General features: G+C 38.1%; 1 pseudogene; it reads right to left on the bottom strand.

Annotated features, from left to right (window-relative positions):
- Positions 1–4,826: 4,826 nt before the first annotated feature.
- LOC115898575 lies at positions 4,827–5,155 on the bottom strand (annotated as a pseudogene).
- Between the last annotated feature and the right edge of the window lie 2,772 nt (positions 5,156–7,927).

The raw sequence follows: 7,927 nt of genomic DNA, 5'->3' as shown, positions 1-7,927 counted from the left end.
CAGCTAGAATGGCAATCATTAAAAAATCAGGAAACAACAGTTGTTGGAGAGGATGTGGAGAAATAGGAACACTTTTACACTGTTGGTGGGATTGTAAACTAGTTCAACCATTATGGAAAACAGTATGGCAATTCCTCAAGGATCTAGAACTAGATGTACCATATGACCCAGCCATCCCACTACTGGGTATATACCCAAAGGATCATAAATCATGCTGCTATAAAGACACATGCACACGTATGTTTATTGCGGCACTATTCACAATAGCAAAGACTTGGAATCAACCCAAATGTCCATCTGTGACAGACCGGATTAAGAAAATGTGGCACATATACACCATGGAATATTATGCAGCCATAAAAAAGGATGAGTTTGCGTCCTTTGTAGGGACATGGATGCAGCTGGAAACCATCATTCTTAGCAAACTATCACAAGAACAGAAAACCAAACACCGCATGTTCTCACTCATAGGTGGGAACTGAACAATGAGATCACTTGGACTCAGGAAGGGGAACATCACACATCGGAGCCTATCATGGGGAGGGGGGAGGGGGGAGGGATTGCATTGGGAGTTATACCTGATATAAATGACGAATTGATGGGTGCTGACGAGTTGATAGGTGCAGCACACCAACATGGCACAGGTATACATATGTAACAAACCTGCACGTTATGCACATGTACCCTAGAATTTAAAGTATTAAAAAATAAATTTAAAAAATAAAAAATAAAAAAGAGTTCCATTTTTTTTCATATCCTCACCAACACTTGTTACTATCTGACTTTTAAATTATACCTGTCCTAGTGTATGTGAAGTGGTATCTAGCTGTTGCTTTGATTTCCGTGTCTCTGATGACTAAACTCAACTGATTGGATGAGGCCCATGCACATTAGGAAGGGGAATCTTCTTTACTTAGTCTACCAATTTAAATGTTAATCTCACCTAAAAACACCCTCACAGAAATGCCCAGAATCATGTTTGACCAAATATCTGGGTACCCCATGGCCCAGTCAAGTTGACACATAGAATTAACCATCATAGGACTCTTTCCACAGATCTTTGTCCTTTGCCACACAGACAGGGCTAGTGTCTTAAAAGCGCACGTTATTGGTGTACTGAATTTGCCTTATACCAGCTCATAAGGGACAATTGTTAAAATTTCAGGAATTGACAACCAATTGATAAACACAGCCTATATTAAAAATTAAATTATATAAACTTACAATTAAATGAATTATTTTAAAAGCAAAGTTAGTACTCAAATCATCCTAATTATTTTACTGGATTATATGATTATGCTCTTGAGATCAATTATATCTATTGTGTCTGTGTGGTGGAAATACCATATAATGGTATGCTACTATACATACTTCTTCTTAATTTTGCATTCAATTATGCTACATTGGTAACTTAATACCTGACATGGGGATAGTATTTATACCATAGGAATCAACAAATGCTACAAATCAAACCTTAAAAGGTTTTTTTTTCCCTAGAAAACTGGTGTTTCATTGTTCATAAGCACATACAATAATTTCCATTATCTATTTAATAAAGTTGTATTTTCATTTTACAAATATTAATCCATTTTAATCTTCATAGAGACCTCATGGGACAAGCACTATTGTTAGTCCCATTTTTCTGAAGTACAGAGAGGTTAGGTGACTTGCCCAAGGTCACACAGCTAAGTAAGTAAGCAGCTTGGTTCCAGGGTCCATGTTCTTAATCACTATGCATGAAGCCTTTTCTTTTCTGAAAACACTACATATTCTAGGGAACTATATATTCATCCACATTGGAGCTTGAATTGTTTTCTTTGTCTCCAGCCTCCTTAATGTGTCCAACCTTGGTCCCAGGCCCACTCTAGTAGCTGGCCTGAATCTATGCAGTCCAATGCCCTGATCCAGGGGTGGCCACTTGGGTTACTATGTGCAGTGGGATTCTCCCCACCACCTCTCTCTGCCCCTTATCACTTTTTCTCATGATGCCTGTCTAGTTTTCTAACATTGCTACTTTCAAATAACTTTCTGTTACTAATACTGTGATCCTGCATACATGTCTTAAAACTGTCCAAATCTGAGTTTCTCCATGTGTCAATTGGGGCTCATAATTGAGTAATAACATGTATGCAAAAACCTTGCTCTGTGTCAAACACATGTGAGTTGAATTTAAATGATCTCACCTTCACACATTCTCCCACTTGTGCTGCAGGGATCTATCAAGCCATCTTCATCCTGTCTAGGATGCTTTCTCCAGTCACTGAGAAAGTGATGGATGCAGGCTTCTGGGCAGGATTTCTTGGAGAGTAATCATTCCTGCTAAGACGCAGGATTGCTGGATGGGTCTGCGCGATCAATGGCAAGCATTTCCCCCAGTGGGAATTCAATCTATTTTGGCTGCCTTAATGGAGCTCCTGGGGCTTAGACACTATTGAAAGGCAATTACTGACTTTCAGTTGTTTTAGCTCTATGAGTTCATTGCTAGCCCCCTCCCTTATTCCCAGCTCTCCAAGTCTGCTCTGTCGCAAGTCAGCCTCTTCCTTTCTCTTAGTGGCAAAGACTGACTGTGGATCTTTCAAGGCTGCAATGTTCCTTTTTCTCATTGTGGGTTTTTACTTCTGATTCAATGTCCCCTACCCCATTAGCCACATACACAACTACTTCCTTGTTTTCTGCTCAGTTGAAACTTGTTAACCCCGAAAAAGAAATTTTGTAACAACTGGAATTAGCTATTCAGAATGAGTTCCATCAAACACAACAGGACTCAAGCCCCTCATTCTTTTACAGCAGGTTCAGCAACATTTTCTGTAAAGGCAAATACTGTGGTAAATATTTTAGGCTCTGCAGGCCACATGGTTGCTGCGTCAACGACTCCACTTTGCTGTTTTAGCTTGAAAGCAGCCACAGACAAAATGTAAACAAATGGTTACGGTTAGCTTTCAATTAAACTGTATTGACGGATGCTGAAATCGGAATTGCATGTAACTTTCACATGCCACAAATATTCTTCTTTTAATTTTTCTTTCAGCCATTTAAAAATATAAAATCATTCTTAGCTCATGGGTTACACAAAAATGGGCTGCAGGCCACATGTGGCCCATGGTCCCTAGTTTGCTAAGCTCTGCTATGTAGGAAATACCTTGTGAAACTAGAATCTGGGCGTTTAACATAACCTTTCCATATCCCCAAGCATGGATATTTAATACCTGTGTCTGAGTCAATCTGTCCAGGTGAACTTACTTGTTGGATAGTATCAGTTTTTTGGCAAATACCTCTTTTCAGTCATTTTAAGCATCTGAAAAGCAGAGCAGGCATTTTTACGAAATTAATGTTAATCAGTTAGTTATTAAAAAAAAATAACTAACTTGTTGGCCACTCCCAAGCTTCTTTCTTGTATTAGGTTCCCTAGAAAGCAAGCTTCAGACAGAATTTTGGATGTATGCGGTTTATTGAAGTGAGGAAGTGCTCTCGGGAGAAAAGGAGTATATATTCAAAAGAAAACAAACCTTTCTACCAAAAAGACATACACACTTTCAAGTTAAATGCAGCACTAATCACAAAACAGAGACATGGACTCAACCTAGGTGCCCATCAATGGTGGATTGGATCAAGAAAATGTGGTACATATACAGCATGGAATACTAGACAGCCATTAAAAAGCACAAAATCGTATCCTTTGTAGCAACATGGATGCAGCTGGAGGCCACTATCCTAAGTGAATTAATGCAGGAACAGAAAACCAAATACCCCATGTTCTCACCTGTAAGTGGGAGCTAAACATTGAGTACTCATGGATATAAAGATGGCAACAGTAGAAACTGGGGACTATTAGAGTGGGGTGGGAGGGGTACAAGGGTTTAAAAACTGTTGGGTACTCTGGTTAGTACCTAAGTGATGGGATCAATCATATCCCAACCCTCAGTATCAAGTAATATGCCCAAAAACAAACCTGCGCATGTTCCTGAATCTAAAATAAAAGTTGAAAATAATAATTTCCATAATAATAATAATAATTTTTGTTGTTTATTGATGAGTAGTATCCCATCATATGGACCATGGTTTAATTATTTACTTGTTGAAAGATGTTTGTTCTGCGTCCAGTGTTTTGGGTATTATTAATAACGCTGCCACGAATATTCATTACAGGTTTTGTGTGAACATAGCCATTTCTCTGAGATAATGCTTAATGTAGCCCCTTCTAAGGTATAAAAATCTCTCTAACTCTGTGGCAAAGCACTCTAGAATTGCAGGGTTGAGGGGGGCTCTTAGAAGTCACCTAGTCCAACTCCAAGCCATTAGCTTTAAAATAAAAGTTTTTAAGCTTTTCTGTGAGAGCTTATACGATGCCCAGAGGTATCAGAATGAAGCTTAAAACTTTAACAGGCAACATTTGTCTAGAAAGTTCATATTTCTGAAACCTGGAACAGTCAATCAAGTTCCTTTTAGGGTAAATAAAAGAGTCCCACTTTAAATGAGCTGAAGCAAAATTTTAAAGCACATACAGTACTTGGAATCCCAGCAGCAGGAAACAGAAACCCTGACCTGAAGAACAAAGGTAGTTTCTCTTTTGTCTCCGTTTCTCTCCCACTATATGATAGCATATGATCTCTCAGGACATCTTCTCCCTGCTCATGTATTTTACTCTCTTCTTCTTTCCTCAGCTATCTTTGTTTCTTTGTGCTCAGTGTCACCCCTCCACAGACCCTGGATTTCCATGCCCTCAGTTTAAACCAGACATAGAGGATTTCTAGCCTTTTCTGAATCCTGATTCTTATTTTTTTTTACAAGAGCACAAATTCACTTTTATTTGTTTACTTTTCATTAGTTTAAATCCTTGAGGGATACAGCATCACACGGATTTTGTGTCCAATGGCCTTAGCAGGAGGATTGCTTTGGAATCTGGAACGAACCATGCCACTGTTTCCATGGACCTGAATTACCTTTCCCCAGATTATTATGGCTTTGGTTTACCGCCAGGAGTCACTGTGTTGTTCTTCCCTTTGTATGCATAAGCACATTTCTTGCCCAAATACAATTCAGTTTCATCTCAGGCATACACACCTTCAATTTTAAGAAGAAATGTATGCTCCCTGTGGTTCTAGAGACCCCACTTACAGACAGCAAAAATGGCCTTGGACCATAGCCTTCCAGACATCTTTGCCTTTTAGAAGTCCTGTTCCCAACAGGTCTCTGCAGGCTGCAAGATGGTGGAAGGAATCTGATTCTTAATTTCTAGGACAGAAAATATGGTTGCCCTAGCTTGGAACATACGTTGTCCTCTAATAGTCATCAGTGACCAGTTGCTTGGAGTGACAGTGAGGCACTTATCACAGAGGACTGATATGGCTGTCACTTTTGTGGGTGAATATTCACGGGCAGGTCAAATCCACAACTAGTACTCCATTCAAAGCCTTATGTTAATTGTGTAGTTACACGGCATTTTGTTAAAATATAATACTCGCTCCCTTAGGGGATTTAGGGGTTGAATGTCAAGTTGAAATGAAGTGTTTGTGTTACATCTTAAAATGATGAAATCCACATATATACATTCCACTTACATTATTCTTAAAATCTACCTTTACCCACTTCAGGCCTTTTGGAGGGTCCAACAACAAAGCAAAACAAGGTGAGGACAGCGCCACATTCTGTCCCACTCCTATAGAGAATCAATGCCAACCACCTTTGGCCCACGCATTACTGGACATCTTTGGATGAGGACAGGGTACTTGAGTTTTGAGTACACTTTTCTTGCAATTTGTAAAGGCAAGAAATAGAGCTGGAGAAAGGCATCTAGAAACATTTGCTTTCCATTGACTAAGCTTTTATCTATATATGAATTCCTCAAATAAATAGATATAATAATGTAAATATATACAAATATTTATATATATACAGTGTTGTCCTGAAGACTAAATGAGATAACACATGAAAAACACTTACAACACTGCCTGGCACTAAGTAAGATGTTAAATGTTAGCTATCATGTGGAAACATCTTAGCACCACCAGCAGTTGAGGTTCTCAAGAAGCAAACTGGATCAAACTTTGAAGTGGTCAGTAATGAACGACACTGACTGCTACTGCAGTGCTGTAAGCTTTGGTCACAGGTAGAAATGATTTTATTGAAGATGTGATGGGCTTCCCTGTATATGGATATATTAAGCAGATACATTTAAGGACCAGACATCAGCTGCAACTTCTTTTTATGCTGTAAAAATAAGATATAGAAATTTAGAATTGACTATAAAGTCAATCTCCAAAATAAAATCAAATTAATTTAAGTAAAAATTGCTTTTGTTTCCCAGGCCCTTTCATTTTCCTTCATAATATATATATATTAACACATTTTTAGAGAGACTTGCCAATTTTTAAAATTTGATCTGTTGGCATGTGTTCTTATTCATTCTAATTTGCAGGTTGTATTTTGTCCCTAATTTATATGTTCTGACAAGAGAAATGTATGTCTGAATTGGGGGGATGAGTAATTTTAATCTGATGGCACATTGGGGAAGAAGACACTGCATGTGAGTGATATTTTTTCATAGTGCAATCATCAGTGTTTCTCTAAGGCAGAAATGAAAAAATCAATCTTTTTTCCACAAGTAAATGGAAATAGATTTTAGTTGTATTAATGAGAATCAGGCCAAAGCCTTTTGTTTATAGGTGTATGTGTTGTTAGTTAAAATTGAGTTTTTCTTTTCAGTGTTTGCTATTTGGGGAGCTCTGTAATCGCTCAATTGTATCCCAAAGGTAGTGTCTCAGTAGATTTCTTTCTGATTGAATACTCTTAAGAAATTCAGTGCTGACTTTTTAAAATAAAGGCTCTGGATTGTTCTCTTGTCTTTTTCAGTTATTCAAAATAATTACATGGTTTCATCATTGTTATGGTTATACTACTATTTCTGGGATAATACACAATACTAAAACAAACAAAAAATGAAAAAATAAAATCCCAAAGGGGTAGGAAAAATCTACTTAACTCATAAGTCCACAAGCGGGCTATACCAGGATTTGTCAGAGAAAAGGGCTTAATCCCTCTCCTCTTCAACTAACCTGGGAATCTGAAAAAATGTGAGGAGAGTATAAAGTTAGAGTTATGAAGCCCTGAAATAATGTCTCGGAATAGTGAGAAAAGTGTGGTAGACAGTGTCAATTGGCACACAGGAATCATCTTAACCTCTTCTCCTTTGCCACTTTTTTGTGAAAGAGGTAAAAGAAATAAATACTAATATTCCTGGTCTCTCCTATAACTATGGTTGTCCATGTGACACAATTCCAGTCAGCTAGATGGATGAAGAAGTCTGTCGGGAGCGTCTGCAAAAGTTCTCTCTTACTTAGAGAAGGATAAATATGTGAGGAGTACTCTCTAGTACAGCTCCTTTACTCTTCTTTCTGACCTGAATGTGGAAATGGGATGTTCTGATGCTTGGAACTGAAGCAGCCATCTTGTGACCATAAGGCAGTAACCTAAAGCAGAAAAACCAACAGGCTGACGATGACAGAATAGAATGATAGAAAGATCCTGAATTTCTGAAGGCTTCATTGAGCAATCACAACAAACGTGGAACCACCAGTTTTCTTGTTGTGTAAAATAATGGAATTTATTTATTATTTAAACCGCTGGTAGCCATGAATTCTCCAACTGTAGCCAAAAACACTCCAGCCGATACAAAAAGAGTAGAACTAAGATCCTAAAACATGCTATCTCTGGTTATATACGGATACCAGGAGACCACAGTAGTGCGTTTCAATTCATTGTGCATAAAGATACGTAAGAAGAAACAACCTTATCAGTTTATAAAAAGTGGGAAAGGATGTAGTATGCTCCATAGAGACTCTGATGGGCTACTGAAAATGAGTAATAATCACAAAACATATTGGAAGCAGCATTAGGATGATGGTTGTAGCAGACTGTATCATTGGCCTCA

Source organism: Rhinopithecus roxellana, chromosome 7 (genome assembly GCF_007565055.1).
Source record: "Rhinopithecus roxellana isolate Shanxi Qingling chromosome 7, ASM756505v1, whole genome shotgun sequence".
NCBI classification, from domain to species: Eukaryota; Metazoa; Chordata; class Mammalia; order Primates; family Cercopithecidae; genus Rhinopithecus; species Rhinopithecus roxellana.
The sequence above is the reverse complement of the archived record's forward strand: the minus strand, read 5'-3'. Positions and strand labels throughout refer to the sequence as shown.